This window comes from Camponotus vicinus, unplaced genomic scaffold (assembly GCF_025532165.1).
Source record: "Camponotus vicinus isolate PSW18456_S1 unplaced genomic scaffold, iyCamVici1.0 SCAF_9, whole genome shotgun sequence".
Classification (NCBI taxonomy): domain Eukaryota; kingdom Metazoa; phylum Arthropoda; class Insecta; order Hymenoptera; family Formicidae; genus Camponotus; species Camponotus vicinus.
In genome coordinates this window covers 3,012,988-3,034,317 of record NW_028141981.1, presented here as the reverse complement: position 1 = coordinate 3,034,317, position 21,330 = coordinate 3,012,988, and the positions used below count along the sequence as shown (strand labels likewise).

The window sequence follows — 21,330 nt, the reverse complement described above, 5'->3', positions numbered from 1 at the left end:
GCGTGCGTGCATGCATGCGTGCGCACATACATGCATCGCATACGTGCGTGCATGCGATGCGCCGCGTGACTCGCACGCAGCGGTCGTGTTTCGTTTCCATCGCGCAAATCATCATCCCGATGGAGAACGCGCGCCGCACGGGTGGAAACGCTTAACTTGTAAATTGCGTGCCCGCAGCGGGCCGGCCACGCGCGATCGAACGCGCCCGATCTGGATCGTCGTGCGAGCTGGACGCACAATCGATCCGACGACACCGTTGCGTCCGATCCGCTCGCATTCGTCGCGTCGCATCCGCCGTACGATGGTAATCCTCGCGACTCGACGACTAACGCTCTTCTCAGCCGCAAACAGTCGGCTGGGGCTGAAACGCCTCGATAGCATCCGGTCACTTTGCTATCATCCCGATTCGCGAGGTAATGGATCTCTGCGGCGAGTCAGATTATAATAATGTCCCGAGTGATAGCGTAGAAAGACGGGAAATACAATGTGTGGGAGTCAAGGCGGTTCTCTTTCCCAAGGGCATGTGTAGATAGGGGATGTGTGGAGAAGTCTCTATTTCTATGAATTACACATAGGCAAAACAAAATTTGCGCTCGGAAATATTTACCACAAATGCTCTCGATCTTGCCTTTCTTCATTTACGTTTTCATTATCGAATTAAAGACGAAATGCGATGATATTTATCTGGCAATAAATAAAATCACAAATAGTTATCTATTTACTATCTCATAAATATAATTCTTTTCGAAATGTTACTTTAGCACATGACGGTTTTTTGCATCGGAGTCGAGAAAGATTATCGGTAGGCGATTATACGTTTAAGAGCATTCCAAGATTTTAAACGACGTTTACGACTTGCTGCTCATCTCTGTCGGTGTATCTCGACGATGCAACGTCCGTGCAAAAGCACGGTGTAATGTCCGCTCGAAGAGAGTACAAGGGAGAATACGCGATGATATTAACCTGTATCGCGCGCGCACATGTGCAACGCATGCGGTCTATCCTGGACAAATCACGTATTTACGACGTCCCGGCACAATGACGGGATTTTTAATCCTTCGAGCTCGCTCTCGTGTGATTTGCCTCTCCGCGTTATATTTCGTTCATCGTGAGAGCCGCGCGCGTTCAGCCTTACGCGGACACGCACCTCTCGCGCGTGAAACGGCGCGGCGGGACCCAAAAAGGTCCCGGGGTTCGGCAGGAAGGATGGAGACCCCGGTGTGTGTACATAAACATGTCAGGGAGCCATTATGCAAATTTTTAAATACGACGGGACCATATATTCATACGGCTACGCGCGTCGGGGTGCGAAAAATAAAATTAGTATTTGCCACAAATGTTTCTCGGCTTAAGAGACCGCTCGGCTCGAATAAACGGCGCCGAACGAGCCGCGCGAATAACTGCCACGAGAGATCAGCTCGGCCATGTGTCCGGCTCAGCTTCGAGCCCGAGTGTTAATGCCAGATCGCGATCCTGCCTTATTCTCTCGAGAAAATACGGCATCTCGAGCTTCGTACGACTTCCCTTTCTCACGAATTTCAAGTGGATATGAAATTATGATTCACGATAATAATAAAAACTATATACATATGCTTACATATTTGTCGGGGGAGCATTTATCATTTACAATTTTCTGATATTTTGTATTATTATATGTTTTTATAATTATGCCTCGAATTAAAATTCTATTCAAATATGAAATTAAATGAAGAATAATTTTGTTGTTTGCAAAATTTAATTTGCGATAAAAATACTTTCTTTATCTTTTTTTACTTAATTATTTATTTTACAAAATTAATGTTTTAAAAAATTTGACGTAACGATAATTAAAATATATTTTATATTAAAAATTGTATATAATAATATATCTTATAATAAAAGTTGTATAAATTGTATTCTAAGTCGCACAATTCTTTTTATTTTTATAAATTTTCGTAAAATTATTTATAAATCACTTGAGTTTCTCTCTTTTTTTTGTTCATAAATATCAGATTATTTTGAATTTTGAATTTAACAAATGTGTTATCAAAATTGCATTCTCAATTTTCGTTCTTTATTTTTTAATGTCTTTGGCATCAATATCACGTTATTGAATGAGTAAACGAATTCGATGGATTCATCTTTTAAAATAGACATTTCGCGGTGTGAAATCTGGCCTTGCGGCGTTTCGAAGTGTCGTTTTTGGAAACCGCACATTAATATCGCGCTTGTTGCTGCACCGGAAGCTTCGGAATTCTACCGGTGCAAACCACTGTTGTAAAAAGCGCGACAAAATCGACCACCTCGTAGACATTTATGGTCGTACGTAGCGACAAAGTTGTTGCACGAACGGAACTGATTTGGCACTGGTTACATCGAAATCGGAAATGCCTAAAATTCCATATAGTGTGGGCACAGTAATAAAATGAATAAACCTTCGGCGCCTTTCAATTAATTTAATTTATATACCTGTCTATCGTATCGCTTCTTATATATCTCTTATTTTAATACTGCATGAATAATCCCAAAAACACTCAGAGTTCGAAAAGAAATTGGAAAGATTTATTTATAATCTTACTTTTTTATTTCAATGTAATTTTGATATAATCTAATTGCCAATTAACTATTTAGCTTTGCTCAATTCATCAAAGTTTAAAATAAGAAATGGTAATGATGGTAATAAAATATAAACATGAAATGCATCTCGCACATCTTGTGCTATATATTTCCGTTAACAAACTGGTTGTTGCTTGAGATAATGCCTGCTATTGGCGTTATTATCTGAACTGAATGAAGTAATTATTATGAAGGAAGTAATTTGTATATTTCAATCAATGCAATGGGTTTCAGCTTCGCGCCAACTAATTTCCTGTTGCTTTACAATTTAAAAAAAAATATCAATTGTTCGCTCTCTCAAGATCAACAAGTAATGTTCTTCCCATCGATTTTGCAAATCGTTTTACTTTATCCTGGCTCTGATATCTTCATCCTTTACGCGAGATATAACACATCAGAGTGTTCTGCTATGCGAATATTATACCAATCGCTATTATTACCCCACGCATTGCGTAATTCTCGCTCGCGCGATCGCGCGAACCTATTCAATCGGATGTTAAACCGCAGTGCAGCGCATTTCCGGGATGGCAAGAAGTCAATCGTCCAACGAACGCTATCAAATTGTCGACTCGCGTCGTTCTCGGGTTCGCGCGAACTGGAAATTGCGAGCTGTCCGTAAACCTGTAAACGAACTCTTTGGACTTATTCCAACACGTAATACAAGCCCATCAGCTATAATACCGGGCTCGGTGCACCTCGCAGCAACACACGAAACCTCTCATCAATGGCGCGATGACGGGTTATTATTATTCTTCTATATTATTATTCTACAAGATTTAAAAAGTAATAGCATTTTTTCCCTTTCTCTCTCCCTCTCTCTCTTTTTCTCTCTCTCGTGAGTGTAAATAAGTTTCGCCTGTAGAATGTGTGTTCCCCGATGTTCGAGAACGGTTCGCGCGAGTTACCGCTGAATCACTCATAGACGTCGGACAGAAAGCGATTCCGGCGAACGGTATATCCGCGAACCATTTGCGCTCCATTTACATCCGAGCGCTTAAGAGTGCACGCGCCATCCGGTACGCGACGACTTACTGGATGGGAAAGGAGAGGAAGAGAAGAGGGACCGGTCCCGGTGGAAGTTGCCGTCGGGCCGCCGGGGGTGCCCGGTCGCGTCTGCGGCGGAAATGAAGGAGTTGATATATCAGCCCGAGAGCTATAACTCACTTAGTACTTGCATACGTACCCCCCGCCGGATCTCCTTCCCATCCCGTCTGGCGCACAGCCTCGCTTCTTTCTCTTTTCCTCCGTTCCTGCCGTCCCTCTATCCTTATCGACCCCATCTAAATTTCTCGTCCTATTCTCCTCTCTCGGCGAAGCGAGTCTCGGCGGTTACTCTTTCCCTTTACACTTTTCGTGCCCCTTTCGCATGGCTGTACGCGCGCATAATCTCGGAACGCGCTTTGCCGAGATTCCTGTCTAATTTTATTCTGATGTTTGCGAGAAGGGCGTGAATCGCGAAAGATAGGGGCATCGCAATTTGAGAGGCCCACATCCGCCGTGAGGCCACGAAGAGAGACGTATGATTATCGCGCCACACCGCTAATATTATGTCATTGTGGTTTCATCAACTTTACTCCCCGTCGGACGAAATACCTTCGAGGTTTCGGACTTTACAGTCTCTGCAAAGATGCTACGCTCGCTGTTCCGTTTATTTCTCGGACGTTACGTGGTTTGAGGGAGCGTGAGGATACGAGAGAACAACGGGAGGAACCGCCTAGAGAGGGTTCCTTAATAACACGGTTTGCTCTAACCTCTGTACTCCGAAGAATGGACCGCAACTTGTAGTCGGGCTGCGAATCGTCTGAATGTTTTCGATCGAATATATTTTCGAATCGCGCTTTCGAAAAGAATTTGCAAAATTCACGCGATGGAAACTTCTTTCGTAAATCTGCTTGATATATTATTAGTGTATGTTTGCATCCAAATATATAAATTATTTAACAAGTCAATTATTCCAATTTTTTTCTTTCTTCGATAACGCGTCCATTATTATCAAACAAAGACATCTAAAATCACGCTTATCTACAATTGTTCGCGTGCGGCTACTTGATCTCAAAGTAAGGGATTATAGTGTCAATGAGGAGAGACGACTCACTCCATATCCGAGATATATTTCATAATCACAGTGTACAAGGGTTTGAGATTCCGCGCGAGATCGTTAACGATCGACGCGATCAATATCTTTTTTGTTTACACATGATCAGTCTTGCGCGATATAATTGCACGGTGTGATCCGGCGCGTCTCATAATCGTTCGCCTTTCTTCGCTTCGTGTCCGCGACATGAAAGAAAAAAGAAAAAAAATATAAAAAGAGAATCAGATAGGATTAAGCACCGATACGAGTGACCTCGTGCACCTATCGAGCTACCCGGGATACCGATCGTAATTAGTTTTCGACCGTTCGGCGCGTATTTCTACAGGATCGGCCAATCAGCCCCGAAGCTAGACGTCTCTCCTTGTGCATCCAAGGACGATGCTGCCATAGACACGCTGTCTCTACGTTCCGTTTAAGGAAGATCTTTAATAATCGCACCTGACGTCACGTTCGAGCCCGGAGCGATCGTTCGATCGAAACCGACGACCGACACTCGTGCCAAAAGCGTGTCCTTCGCACGCGACCGTGAACTTGTCGACACCTAATATGATCCTCTATCGATAGAACACAAGATTATTAATGGCTTTAATGACAGCATGAGCTCCTATAACTATTATTTATGAACGGAATCGACGTGATGAGATTTTCTTTAGATAAAATGATGGGTTATCATGAAATCAAGATTTATGTTTCTCGTATTGTTTAATAATGTTAATCGTTAATCATTAGATTATTGAAGAAAAGCACTTCTCTCTTGCTCGAGAATAAATCCATCTTAAGGTATCATATAAGAGTAATTTTCTCTTGTATATGTATACAGTATATCATATGAGCGCAGTGTACACAATTATCCTGTATTTATCGAAAATTCATTCTCGAAAACATGGATTTTTTGTTCTATTTGTTTCTTTTGTTCTACAATAAAATTATACAATAAAAATAAAACTAAGACCTTAATAGATAATATAATTTAACGGGCTCTAACGTAAAAAACAGAACGCAAATAAAAAAGTCTAGACTCTATAAAAGATCCTTCAATAAAGTAAATGTTTTATTGTTAGTTTAGACCATCTTCAGTAAAATAATGATTAATAATTAAATGATAATAAAACAGGATTCATATAATATTGAAGATAGTCTGAAATTGAACCGTCTAATTTATTAAAGGATTTCTTATGAAGATTCTGGATTTTCTATTCACGCTTTATTTTCTGTCCTTATTAATCCGTTTCTTCGTTGTTACAAAAATTATAAAAATTATTAATTATTGAATCAACCATCTTTGTATTAACTCGATAATTTCCGTTTGAGGCTCATATCGATACATATCAAAATATGTAAATCAAAATCAGCCGATTCCGGTTTTGGATATTAATGAATTTAATTATAATTAATTTTATTCGCCAGACACAGTCGCTAATTCACATTAGCACATTCGGCGATCTATATCATCGAATTCATAAATTAATCACGGTGGGCGAGTAAAATATTCGCATAATTGATTCCCTGAGACATTATTGTGCGAAAGCGCGAAATTTATCCTTGAACTTGTCGACATCGTATCATTCCTCGCATCTAGTTGCATTATGATTATACGAACGCTGGTGTACATCACGGATAATCTCATCTCCCGATGCGTCCTCGGTACTCTGAATTTTCGCACTTCGAACCATCCATGGCGAGACAGCGTACTGCCGCGTAACGAGCCCATAAACATGATAGTACGTGCCGGTCTTCACCGTTAACGGCACCAGGAAGCGGCCGTGCAGACGTACCTTTAAGGGTTGAATCGTGATCGGTTGCCTCGCTTACCGCTCGATTTTCCCGCCGCTTGATTTACCGTATCGGACCGGTACGTTACCGAGGTGTAGAATGATCGTGTGATCGTTTCGCAGCCTCTAAGCTCGACATGAAACGAGCATGTGGAATCCAACCAATAGCGCTATCAGATTCGAGACGTAACGCGAAACAATTTCGCGAATGCATCAACCGCGTTATATCGATCGGGAAGGGGCGCGACTCGCTCTCTCCGCGGCTTGCGCGTCGCGATCACTATAATTATTTTGCTGCTTGTTAAGGCGTAATAGTCAACGGACAAGTATTCGACCAGATAGGGCGATCCACCGCCAATTCACGGGGAACGGAATCGTGCCTTCTACGATATTTCTCTCTTTCCTTCCTCCGGGTCTTTCATTCTCGCAATCTTTCTTATTCTCCTTCTCTCTTCATTTCATTCTTTTTTTTCGTTTAGCACGGATTTTATACCCGCAGCTATATCTCTCTTCTCTTCTCTTCTCTTTTCCCGTGTTATTCTGCTGCGTGACTCATCAACCTAATCTTTGCATCTTGTGTTTTGGCGGAGGAGCATTCTTTTCACCATGAAACTTCCACATCCCACGTTTCATCGAATACTTCGAAGTGTGTAACCTATACTCTTCGAGTTTTCGAAAGTGGCTCGCGTGCTTCAAGAACGAAATGAACAAGGCAACCAAAGTTCCGAACGCGCTTCGCGGTATATATTTATGAATGGAAATAAATCTATCGAGTGGCGCTATCGAGGCTCTCGAGAAATCGGCTCTCGGATTGCCTTAACCTACTTCATAAGTTGATTTTAGGCACCTCCAATTTTTACTTCGACCCTAAATTACCTGCAAGACGTAAACACGGTTGCAACATTGTGTTCTTGCAATATCGATGTACAAATATTATTATAAAATAAAGAATAATCACAATATTATAACACGTGCAGATTTATCCAAATCCAATTAGTACAATTATTGATATTAATTATATTACTCTACAATTATGCTTCAATTTTTATTTATTCAATAATTGATATTTATTTTTTGATAGGAGAAATTATTTTAATATATAAGAAATATCCTTCTCTATATATTATGATGTTGTAAGATTAGATTATCTCATCATCGCATAACTTCGCATTCGATTATTTTTTCCTGAACGAGGTCCCTCATTCGCGCCGTTTTGGCAGTTTATAAGCCCCATCCCACTAACGTATTTCGCATCAGAGAACACATCGTAACTTACCGTCGCGTATCTCCTTACACTTATCTGCCGGGCTCGTTGTACATTCTCGCGTGGACCCGGCGTGGTTATCTATGTGACGTATGTGCGTGGCTTGAAGCCGCGCTGACAAGGTCGGCTTTACGCAGGGACACCGCGAATTAGTCCCGTTGAATCAAGAACCGACACTAATATATGGTTAATGAAATGCTGAATTGTATGCATGTCAAGAACCGAAAATATTTTCTTCGAGGTATTGCATTTTGTGCGTACATTTCCAAACTTATTTATCTACCGCCACAATCTTGTAATTTACGGTGACAACCAACGCCTTCGGGTTAACGTTACACGATCACCCAGATAAGATTCCGTATCTATGATTTATGAATTGCGTCAACCGGTGTATACTAACGCGGATTAGGGAATTAATGGCGTAATGCAACTATTATTTATAAAATATAAATTAAACACACTTGGATATAATATTTACAGACTTAAAAATTTTTCTTGGAAACTCATTTATCTAACACCGCGATGTACTGTAAATATGTAATAACTTTAAGTATAGCACTGATACGTCTGATGTACTGATTTAGCACAAACTTAATTATTAAAAAATTTCTAATCTTATAATAAATCTCTTATAATAATCTCATTATTTAAAATTATCTACGATATTATATTAATACGTATATTGCATCATCTATAAAAATAGAAAGACATCATCTCATGTATCATCTATAAAAATAGAAAGACATGATCTTATTAAAGTCTAATAAATTTATTAATAAACATAAGATTTTGAAAATAATTATCAGCATTTATTATAGGAAACAGAAACACAAAAAGAAATTTGCATAAGTCACTTTATGTAGAATTAATTTGAAACTGAAATTGACAATATCCTTGCTGATATTATTTCCTCGGTAAAGCAACAGAATCGCGTAATTCGTGGCGGTTTTGGTTGTCTCGTTAGTTCGCGTAGACAAGGATGCGATTTGTGAATTACGATCTAGATACTCTGCTTGACCCGACGATAGGCCCCCGAGTAAGGGAAGGTCAAAGATTATTTTTTCGTCGATGTAGCGGCTACAGCAAGAACAACAGAAGCAACGACAGCAACAGCGGCGGAAAAGGATGCAGTGGGAAAGGGACGGGGAAGAGGGTGCACTCTTGGAGCGTAATTCATTGTCCTGGCTGCGAGCCATACGTATTTCCACGCGATGCGATGCATCTCGCATTATCCAGATAATAGCATCTAAGATGATCATCTCGGATGACCGCGCATCGGCTGACCTTACCGCTTGAAAACGACATATGCGGACAGGAATGCGCGCGCGCAGAGTGTATCCCCGTCTTATTTCAGATTCAAAAAAGGATGTATATATTTCATCTTTTATCCGAAGGTTCTTCGTAATTCAAAGCTGTGCGGAATCGTGCGCGCGCACGCGAGAAATTTGCTATAAATGACGGATTCTTGACGCTTCTATTCGCCGCCATCGACATCGCGTTGCTTCTTCGGGCAATGAACGTAAATCTCGCTATCTTACGCATAGTAAATCCCCGCAACATATTTCTCACATTAAGCCGCTGATTTATATTAATGCTATGTAGATACCAGCTTCCCCCCTTCCCCTCAATGATGCCTCCAATCTACTCTCGAAATTATTACGCGTTGTGCGTTACCCAGCGCGCGTAATCTGCAAATAATCCGCAAATGGAGAGAGGAAGAGAGGAAAGGATGGGTGGGAGGGAGGGAGGGCAAAACCTTTCAACATTTTCGTAATCCGCATTTCTCGTAATAACATCGGGAAGGAATTCAAACGTTATTTTTCATGTCACATTCTGTTATTTGCACGTTCCTTTCGCGCGGCTGCGCGCGAGTGCATTTGTTGCCTATCTCCCAGTTATTTCGCCAACCCTGAATGAACTGATGAAGATTATACGTTTTACATTTTATCCGAAGGCCCTTGGTAATTCAAGGCTACGCGCGGGAGTAAACGTAATATCGCACGCGGGCGTGCGAGTCGGTCCAGGAGAGGAGATTTCAATTTCCTCTCGCGCCGTATCGGTCGCACCTCCGTCTACGTACGCATCTTTGTGTATATATTTTCGAATATAATCCGATAGTGAATATCTAAATAATAAAATATCGGCCTAACAGATCCCCTAAAGTCGCGGAGATGCGCGTCTCTCCAATATTCAAGAATCAGAGAGATTGCATTATCTATATATTCTCGTCGCGCACCTCGAACATCCTCCTCTCTTGCCCTCTATTTTTGCGAATTCACCAAGAGAATGCGTGCCGCTCGTCGAATCGAGTTGCTTATGCTAAAACGTCTTCCCTTTTTTTTCCGAATCGAAAAGTAACAGGAGATCTTCCGACAAGAGACGATACCGCGACCGCTTTCAGAAATATTTTGGATGAGTTTACATAATATTCGCATAGAGGATCGCGTTAAGAGAAGTTATACTTTATATAACTGACAGTTTTATCTGCCACTAGCCACGTCTCTTTATCAGTTCTTGCCACGCAAATTAGCGAATCTACTACGAACCGGTTCGATCAGCTGTCCGCTAGTCGCGCCAACGGTATTTTGTCTGTTAACATTCTTGTAGAGTGCTCAAGTTGTGGTCTCGGTAACAAGACTGACAACTAATCTGCTTCATGGCGAACCGATCCTTCCATGCTCCATCGGCGCTTTTTGCACGCATAAATCGCGATTGAGCGAACGAGACGTTCTCGCAGGTCGTCAACGAAGTCATTTGTAATCGGCGTGCGAGATTGAATGAAGAATGCCCATCATTACCGGTTACATCGGCAACATCTGCTGTTACACGTTAATAGTCAATTCGTCAATGCACGATTTTACGAGGGGCGTACATACGCAAATCGCGCATGCCGATACAGAAACGAGTCGCAGTAACAAGCACTCCGATTGATTAGCGTATAAGGGAACTATGCACAAATAAATAATGCACTCGGAGCATTAGAACAGAATGTGCTCGCAAAGCGATGCGCGCTCTCGTTACGATAATTACTAAGTTAAAGCAAATATTGTGTACGCTGTTAACGCGCATACATATGTTAAATCAATCTTTCATTTGATTAGAAGAGCGCGCATCAACCAAGATACCACATCCACACGCAATATTGCATTTTCGTTCGCAATTTGCAGTTACACGCGAATGCACGTTCGCTCTCTTATGGAGCGCGATGTAGTCATTTGATAGGCAATTTTCTCACCAAATCAGTCCTCTTGTTTCGATACATCGTGGTGGCGATGGCGGTAACGCGGCCGTGGAGTTATAATGACACGCGCTATTGTAATACTATTCGCGGGAGTAAATAGTGGTAGTCATTGTATTCTAACAATCGCGCGGTGTAGCCTGGCGCGGTTTAGCCTCGCTCTGCGGAGCTGCTAGTATTATAGTAGGCAAAAGCATGATACGCGTCCATGATATATGCCGCTTGTGGGCTTTGGGCGAGAGGGATGCGAACCATGGTACACCATCGGATCACGTACGTACACGCGCACACGAACGCGCATTCGCGATCGCACTCGCTTTTTCGCTCGCCGATATGCAACGCGAATCTCTCTTTTACGCGTGTGCGTATGCAGGTGCGCGACGCGTCACGCACACGCACTCGCGCTAGTCGGGAGATGGTCTTCGGACAGACATAAAGGTAATTGCATAATTTAGTGCGAGACATTAAACATTCGCGTATCGCCTCTCGCTCGATTCTCTCGGAGCGCCGATCCTCTCTTCCGAGACTTCCTCTCGCTTCCTCTCGCTTCCTCTCCTCCTCTCCTTTTACTTCGTTTGCGCGCCTCACGATCGTTCCACACCTTCGCGGCCCGCGGGCGCAACGGCGGAATCTTTTTCCTCATCGCGCGAGCGCCCCTACGTTTCTTCGCCTCTTCCTGGTGCGAGCGACAACCACGTAAGCGCACGTACACGTCGTAGGGTTTGCGCGCGAAAAGATGTATCGCACACATGGATCTTACATCGAGGAAGAGTAAGTGTTCTCCTCGCGAAAGAGATGAGCCTATATAGACGCGAGGAAAAGGAAATGTGCGCAAGATTTGTGTAATAGTCGTAAACTTGCGCATTTTAACTGGAAGAATAACGCAATTATCATCTGACAATACGGTACGACCGAACACAATTAGTGACCTGTTAAAAAAAGATGATAAGAAGAATGTGTCGCGGAAATTTGCAATATTTATGTGAAGGCATAAAGGCTTAAATAATGTAACGTATATATATTCGCATACAATGGCTCATCAAGACTTGAAAAAATTATTTAGAAATGTATTATTTTTCAAAAGTATATTACTTTTACTCTCTCTGTCTCTCATTAATATACAAGCTGCAAAAATTCTTTATTGCATGCGTATATTCTTATTTCATGTTTCTAATTGCATTATTATTTTTAAATGGAAAATTTTATATTTGGGAGAATGTTAAATAAAAGTTGTAAAATAATTTTATATATAAATAATTAGTAGAGTTTTTAGAATATAATAGAGATATTCCTATTTAATTTAGATGAATATTTGTAATATTTACAATATAGCTTTAATGGAGATTGAAGATATATTTAAAGATACTCAATTACGAGAAAAAACATTCTAAAACGATAAATTGCGAGTTTTTTTTATTTCTGGTGGTACAGACCACACGTACAATGGATTTCTTTGCTTTCGACGTGTATTAGTCGTATCGGCTGCGTTAAACGAACGACCATTTTGAGAACAATGTTCGCTACGAATAGGCGTGTTGCTGCAATAGAAAAAGAACGTCTGAACGTTGAGCAAAAATTGATGGAAAGACCATATCGACATATCGTTTCTTGCCATTTTTGCTTCACTAACAAGCAGAGTTTCATGGAAAACTTATATTTCCGGACATTATATAGATTTTTTAACTTTTTATCACGCGGTTTTCTTCTTTTTCATCGTTGCTATTCTTGTTGTATAGTTTTATCCTTGTGCAGCTTTTTTGTATACAATTTTTTCAAGTACAAATAATATTGATGCATATATACAATATTTATTAAAAGCCTAAACAAAGTTTCGACGACACAATAACTTTGTAATTACAACGAGGACACGCTGCAAGTAAGTTACGGAGAATCGGGGGATGTAAAAATTGCTACACGGTTCACGGGAGGAACCTCATCGATCATCGTCAGTCATCGTGCGGACCTCGTAAAAATTCCGGGATATACTCCACCGCGTACGTTTCTCCCCGTAGTGTCGAGGTTACGGACGAGATAGTTTCTTAATTAAAGTCTGAGAAGGTACGGCGAGTTCAAGGCCGGAATCCCGGTAAGCGGAAGTAATTACGCTTATCCAGAGAAATCTATTAAAAGTTTAACTCAATACTATCTCTTTTCTGAATCCTCCGCTACGTCTTCTCTACGTATTAGATATCGTTACGTGGCTATCTAGGAGCGTCTTAATGAGTCAGAATAAATTTCAGCATAGAGGAATTTCTTACGTGGCCCGGCGCTTAATTTTCCACGATCCTTAGTTCTTTCAAGAACTAAATCATCAAAAATGCCGAAATAATAAAAAATTCCTACCACGGTTTTATCTCTCGACGATCTCTCGTAGAGTGGCCGAACGCCTTCGAGAACAAATTTTGTCATTATAGAGTTAACGTCTTACATACATTTTTTTCGTCCCTTCGCTGTCTCTGATATTAATTTGATTTAACGAACGAAGGCGAGTGCCGATTGCCGCAATTTCTTCGTGACAGGGATTTCCTGGCGAATTTACCGGCGAGCGGGCGCAAACTACAGTCCACCTCTCTCGTTCTTCTTTAATAATCGTCAAAGCAATCCAGACTACTTGCCGAGTAACTCGGTCGGGAGCGTTTTTACCGCAGTTCCGCCGCGGGTGCCGGCGCGTCGCGTCACCATCCCCCGAAAACTTTGGTCCGGGGTCCATTCGAAATTCGTGTCGCTTGCGGTAAGATCCGTTCTCTTCCTCTCCGTCTGGCTCTATACGCCTTTGTGTAATCGCGTCAAGACTCCCTGGCCTCCTTTGCCCTTGCGCCGCGGCGCTTATTCGCCGAGGCAATTCCCGGGATCCATCAAGAACCGCAATTCCAGGTTCTCTCTTTTCGCTGTGGCACGCCGAGTGCTGTTTCACTTCCAGTAGGAAGGCATTATCTTGGCGCGAGTCGCAAGTTTATTGTACACGGGTATATGAAGTAGACGGGTGCGACGAGGTAAATTCGCGCGCACGCACACACGCGTTGCGTGTGCACGCGTGTTGCCGAGGAGCTTCGAGGAGCTTCGAGGAGCTCCCGAGAAGAAGGAGACCGTGTGAATGAGCTACCGTTCTGCTGCGGTCTACCGGGCTTGTTCTTCTTATTGATCGGAATGCGTGCCGGTGTGTGCCGCGGCCAGGTCAGGATAAGGTAAAGATAGAAAAGGAAGAGAAACAGGGGAACGGCCGATCGACAGCTTCGGCTTCGGAGTAGAAGGCGAGCGCGCGGAGAGGCGCGAGGCAAACCGAACACCACATATTCTCCAACGGTAGATAACAAAGCGCAAAAGAGAAAGAGAAAGAGAAACCTCAGGGGTGTTCCGTTAACCATTCTCGCCTGGATTCGACCGCGATCATCCGAGAAATGTGCGACCGTAGCCGCGGCCGCCGACGACGATCCAGTTCGTATCGCGCGTTTGTTGTGGGAACTGGATGTCGGGAATAAAAATAATCGAACCGTTGATAGGGCTGGTGTAACTGATAGAAGATGGAAACACGCATGTAGTGCGTACGCGGTCGGAAAGAAGAGATATAACGGCATGAACTTGAGGTCTTAAATTTCCATAAATCATAATTCGCATACTGCTCCTTATGCATTGCGTTCTTCTTTATTTTTTTAAATCTTTTATTTAGTGTGAATCGCGCGAAATTAATTTCGAAGAACTATTGCACTTGCTACGCTACGTGATAATATCTATAATATATAAAAATTCTGTTACGCAATTATTAGGCTCTTTTTTTATGCTATCGTTAGCGAGCTAAACTCTCTTTGGCATTATTTGTGGAACTGCGCTCACTCTCCATCGCTTTCTATTCGACGTAATTCTCCAAAATCGCCATCTAGAGAATCATTTAATTGCAGTTGTAAAAGATTTAACCGAGAGAAACGAGTTGATCTTTCGAAAGGAAACAGGAGAAACCTGATCGTACGTAGCTGGCGAACATATTATGTCTCAACGTATCATGTTCAATTATGCATCAGTACAAAAGTGACAGCTTCACGATACGGTGTGAACAGCGTTTTTAATCGTTACGAGAGCAGGCCTAAGTGCGTATTAATCGGTAGTAAGCAAATTTGCAATCGGCTTAAGTACGAACGCCGATCGATATTCTCGAACTCGCTGTAAACCGCGAACGAAAGAACGCTCGAGATACGTATAAATCGATAGCCGAGCAGCGTGATCCCCTTAAACGGATATGTCAGTCAGTAAAAGCTACATTCCGCTGAGTAACGTTGTTCCCGGGCTCAGGGAAATTAAGGATACGATGTAGGCAGCGGGTTAAGAGCGATTAAAACCGATGATAAGCGTAGAAAAGGTACGTGGTACATAGACGGAGCGTTGTCGGATGCTGTCATGATAGGTAATATTGGCAGAAAATATGTAGGGAATAGAATAGACTCTCTTTACGCTTTTTTCCTTCTGATAATAACGAAAAACATTTTCAAAGCACAAGGATGTAACGGAGGAAGTTTTATAGACTCGAAATGCAACGCAATGAGTGCGGTTAGAGATTGATACTTTCAATCGCTGGAAACGATGTAACCTCATCTCGCGAGAAGAAATCCGGGACGGATCGGATAGTCAATCGCGATTTCTCGTTCGAGTCGAGACGCGATAAAGGGAAAACGTCTTGGATGGATATGACCGCAAAAGCAGAATCGTTCAATTTGGCGGAATCCATCCGACAGCGCGTCCATCTCATGCTCCTCAAAAGGATATGACTTGCAAGAAAACGCTAACACCCCTAAACGACCCCTATATTTGTATTTATCGTAAATTGTGCGCTGATCTAGTTCTTCGTAAACAATCTATCTTTGTCAGTTATTGAAACGCTATCGAGACGGGATTATCAAATCAACTCGACTTTATCGAATTTCGATTTATAAATCTCTATCTTTACATTAATAAATATTTAACTTTATTAAACTCTTCAAACTGAGATTATATTATCGCGATGTAAAATTGTGTAACAGAAGAGAAGCTTTTAAAAATATATATATAGAAATTTCGTGAATATATAGGAGGTATATATATAATATATCAAACATATAAAAATTTTTAGTTGTATAACAAGTTTGTCTTTTTAAATGATCTTTATTCTTACTGATTCAAATTCTATTTTAATTTATTTGATCAATTTTCATTATATTTCATTTCTTTCTCTAGAAATCGGTTATTTTGGATATAGTCTAGCTTTCCCTTCTTTCCGTATATATATAAATTAATGCTCGCTATTGCTTTTTTCGTGATCCGCATGAAAAGAATGAAAACACATCTTTTTCAGCCTTGGTGGCATTAGATATCAAGTCCCTCGAAATTCTATCCATTTCGATATCTACCCTTTTACACGTTTAGTTCCACGTTTAATCAACCAATGATATAGTCGTGGGTTCGAAACAACGAAATGTTTTTAAAAAGTATTCGATCGTCCAATCGACTCTACGTTCGATGTCGCTACGTTGGCGACCATTTCGAGCCACGAAGAAAGAAGTAAAGATAAGTATGCATTTGAATGAGTATGAATATACGACTCGGAATTATTCAATTTCATGGAAGGTGTCAAGCGACACATATTTATCTCGCGCTCGCTGAAAGGGTTAAGCAATGGATGACCGTATGGAATAGCGACGCCTCGCATTCCAAAGTGAGAAGTAAAGATAATGCGATAGTGCTGCGGTGTAAACTCCCGGGACCCGATGGAAAGGAACGTTTGCGTGACGAGAGTGACGATAAGGATTTACGAGGCCCGATGGAGTAGGAAAAGGCGGATGAACGACGGACTACGCTATTTTTACGAGAGTCGCTAGATCTTCTCATTGGCTTTTCCATCGTATAAGGAATTCGCACTATCTCCTTTCTTTCGGTAACAATTGTTCCCGGAGAATCCGAGACTAAGCCCGCACGCACAAAAATTACCGGCCTTTATCTAAGCACTCTCTTTTATTGCGATTGTCTACAGTGATTCATGGAAATACTCGCTCGATTATCGTGAAATCGTTAAATTTCTCTCAAAAAACTGGAGCGCGTACTCGCGCTAGAATTGAAACGATTCGAAAATTCGAAAACTCGAAAACCGCGAGAAAAAATGAACAAGCTATGAGATAAATTTTTTGGCATAAATTATCAATCGCTTTGTATTCACTTCGATACATCTCTGATGTCATCTTGTCGTTTTTGCGCTTTGACATTGAGCTACTAACGTGCCATAGTTTTCGACATGTGAATGCATCAATACATTCTCCTCGATGCTCCTTGCAAGCTTATGTTCCACTCTTTCCCAACCCCCATATTAATGGCAACGATCTCGTAAACAACGTAGACTCGATGGCGAAAAAGTATACCGCACAACTAGCCGTTTCTCGCGCGAGAAAAGTATCATAAAATCGGCGCAGGAGCATTCCACGTGGGGTTCTATAAACGGACACTGGCATACGCCGACTCTTAAATCAACGAGCTTCGGCATAAAGACATCTCCGCGTTTCCTTCGCATGCGAAAGATCGTAGAAAACATGCCCGCGCTCTGCACAAGCTCTGTACGCATCGAATGATCGCACGTATATATATATCGTGAAAATTTAAGGCCCGCCGCACCAGCTTAGACCGGATGTATAAAAGCATAAACAATGGTCTTGATAATCTGATCTCCGCGTGCGATGTTTTCGCCACACCAAGTGCCAAGAACGCCGACACGCGTGTGCGTACATACATATGGGAGACCAGATAGGCGGTCAGGAAGCGGGATCTGGTAAAGGGATAAAGGATGACAAAAAACATTCGCATCCTTTTTATTTTTTTCGTGTAAGAGCGGAGTGTGGATTTTCTCCGAATAAACAAGCATTAGTCATGCGGATTCTTGTGTTCCATGTCATTAACGTGGACAGACCACTGGACACGAAAATTATTACGTATCTCATAGTATGAACTAAGCATAATGTTAATGCGTTAAATCAACATGTAAGTTCTCTAAAACAATATTTCTATTCACGAGTGAATTCATGTCAGAAGGTTCCACGTATATAAGAGAGTTCAAATAATGAAATTTATTCGTCTCTTTAAATCAATGTGACACGAAAAAATAATCAGCTATTATTATAAACAAATTTATCTTTTTTTAACTAGGGGGAAAAACTTTTTTTCAGCTACGAATAATGAGAAATTGAGAAAATCATCATGTTCCATCTACAAATATTTGAAACCGGCAAAGAAGCGAACAAAAATTAGAGAAAGGATTGAAGAAACACGCTAACGGGAAAACGCGTGAATTGAAATTCGACATGCGAGTTCAGTTAGTCCGGACATCGGCGTCATTGTCTCGAAGGGAAGAAGACGACACGCGTTTCGGAGACATAAGGTGATTGGTATTCCGGCGCGACCAAACTATCCAGCGGTACTGTTAAGAGCGATTTACGATAGTAATAGACCGGCCCTCGGCGGCCGACCATGAATGCTAATACGCGTTATACGTGGGTGCTGCGTGGCAAATCCAATCAAAATCCTACTATGCGAACGGGCCCACATTCGGCCTTTCTAACGCGCTGTATTGTCCGGCGCCATCTCAAAATCCGCTTTCTATTTTCACTGTTTTCTTTGTCAGCGTTCACGTCTCTTCCTTTTTGATGCGACTTTGGAAGCTAATAATAGTACGACTTTGGAAGCTAATAATATCTTTTCCGCATCGTAAGCCACGATATTAATAGTCTTGGATAAATATTATAATATATAGCCAAACATATTTTTCGAGATATTATAAGTAATAAATGCGCACATTGTTATCTTGTCGCTCATTCCATATGCGAAATATTTCATTCTCTATCTTTTGTACATGGAGATTAATAATTTAACATGTTAATGGAGTATTTAAATGCAGATTGGAATATGATTCATATCAAGTTCGCTGCTTTGAAGGTAATTGTGCATGTTAATTGCAAGGGATTAATCAAATATTGAAAACGTCAGTAAACATTTCGCGTATGTAATAATATCGAGAATCGTTTCACGATAAAGTACGGCAGATACATCCGTGATGCGAGTGTAAATATCGTGTTGAAATACCGGTTTGTGTCGCCTGTCCTACCCGGCGTGCTTCTAACTCGCCCCTTTTTCATGCAATATTTATCTTTTTCAGTTTGTAGCTTTGTATTCCACATCAAAGAGATAGTACGGTATAAAGCACGGATAAGAGAAATTAAACCAAATCGTTATGTGAATTGGAGATAATTAATTTAGAATATATTAATAGGCGTTGAAACATAATTTTACACCATTATAACATGTTGCAATATATTATATACATATTTTTTTCTAAGATGATTCATTTAATTTTCTAATAATTAATCAGCTTTTATCTTTGATGTATCGATTATTTCTAAATACTAGAGAATTTTCTTTAAAATTTAAAATTTTCTCATCTGCTATAATCTGATTTTTCCAATCTGCATGTTGTAATGTTTTCAAACGATATTATTCCATGCACCAAAAAAATTTCATATTTGATACATATAATAATAATCAATTATATGATAAAATATATTTTTATAAATTTAAACAAAATTATTTTTTAAGTGAAGCAGATTTTTGTAGATTATAGATTTCATATAAAAATTTCCCTCTCAACTTCTCTCTTGTTAAAACTATTCAAGTAAGCCAAATGCCGTATGCGACTGATAAAATTAATATAATATATAAATAATAAATTGCTCACCTGAAGATTGCTCCGCTGGCGTCCGATATTTCCTAGACCTGCTGCTCCTCTCTGTTCTTCCTCTCAAGTTGTTAGGGTTGTCAGGATCCGTTGACTCGCATGTTGCGAAAACTTCACAAAAGTTCACACAAAAATTTATGCGACATTTTGAATGGCACTCCCGCACTTAAACGCGCGATACTTTACACGGCACTCCCGCACTTAAACGCGCAGTACTTTGCACGATATTCCCGCATTTAAATGTGCGACATTTTATATGGTACTCGTAATTAAACGCTCGACATGTTGCACGCCATTCACGAATTCCACGATCGCAAAACCGACAATGTCTTGGATACTTGGCTTTTCCTTTAAGATAAACCTTTCAAGGTGTACCTGTTGGCAGGATTATATTATATAATTTTGTGTGTAATATAATATATAATTAGTAATTTATTTTATAAATAAGAGACTGTACCCCCCTATATATCGCACTTCTTTTTTCCTTAATGAGCAATGAGCAAAAAATTCACTTTTGTAATTATAAAATAAATTACAAGATATATTAAGTATTGTAAAATTATATAACATAAATGCCGAATGTGCTTGAAATGTTCAGAAATTAATTATTAATCAATCGATATTTGCTCACGAAAATGTATTCGAATAGAAGAAATGTATATGTATACAAATACAATATTAAAGAACTAATTATCACTTATAAATATATCGCAACGATAATTAATAATTCTCCATATCACATTAATTCTATTTCGAATAAATTATGCGAATAATTTACGCGAAATATTTAATTCGATAAATCGATTGCTATTGTCTTGAGATAAGTTTATTTCCGAATCCTTAACGTGGAGTTAATTAATTTTACGGGCTATTCGCTATTATTAATTGTGCAAAATGTTCCGTTTTCTCTTCGTATATGTCTCTACCGCGTCTCGAAAGGTAATAACACGATGGCACGCACAGAACGGCTCACGACCTTCTCGCTCGGTCAGAGCGCCGATCTGCCGCGCAGAGGACAACAAACAAGCGTCGCGAGTGTCTTACATTCCTTTCTACAATAATATGTCGAAAAAAACAATAATCTAAATATCACGTGACAACTAATATATATGTATATATATTATCATGTTCGCGTCACACGTACAAGAAATATTTAACACACATTTATGAAATATTATGTGCTCTCTCTCTCTGAATTAGAAATTAATGATTAATAAAAATATATCATAATTTTTCTTTATTTTAATCTCTCAATTTGCTTATTATTCTACAATCAAAAAATGATTAACAAATTAGATTTAAATCGGCGAAAAATATGACTTTCAAATTCATTAAAAAAATAATCATCATTATATATATAATAAAATAATAGTGACATATTTATATTGATAATTTTGCTATGTTTCAAATGAATCCTATTTTAAATGAATATCATATGAGAAATATTTATTTTTATGAATAACCATCATTTTGATATACTTAATTTATCAATCATAAATTAATTAATCGCGAATTTACGTAATCTCTAATTGTTCGTAGAAAATAATTCGTGTATAATATTTTCTAATGCTTGTCGCAATTATAGCACAAGACAAATCGTATCATATTACGATGATACATGAAAATAGA

General features: G+C 40.2%; 1 long non-coding RNA gene across 1 annotated transcript in view; it reads left to right on the top strand.

Moving 5' to 3' along the window:
• Nucleotides 1-19,236, top strand: part of LOC145977511 (uncharacterized) — a 127,038-nt gene extending 107,802 nt beyond the window's left edge. Inside the window, exons 2-3 of the long non-coding RNA XR_014440518.1 lie at nt 18,140-18,351; nt 19,126-19,236. This is a non-coding gene — a long non-coding RNA (uncharacterized LOC145977511). The remainder of the gene's footprint in view (nt 1-18,139; nt 18,352-19,125) is intronic.
• The last annotated feature ends 2,094 nt before the right edge of the window (nt 19,237-21,330 follow it).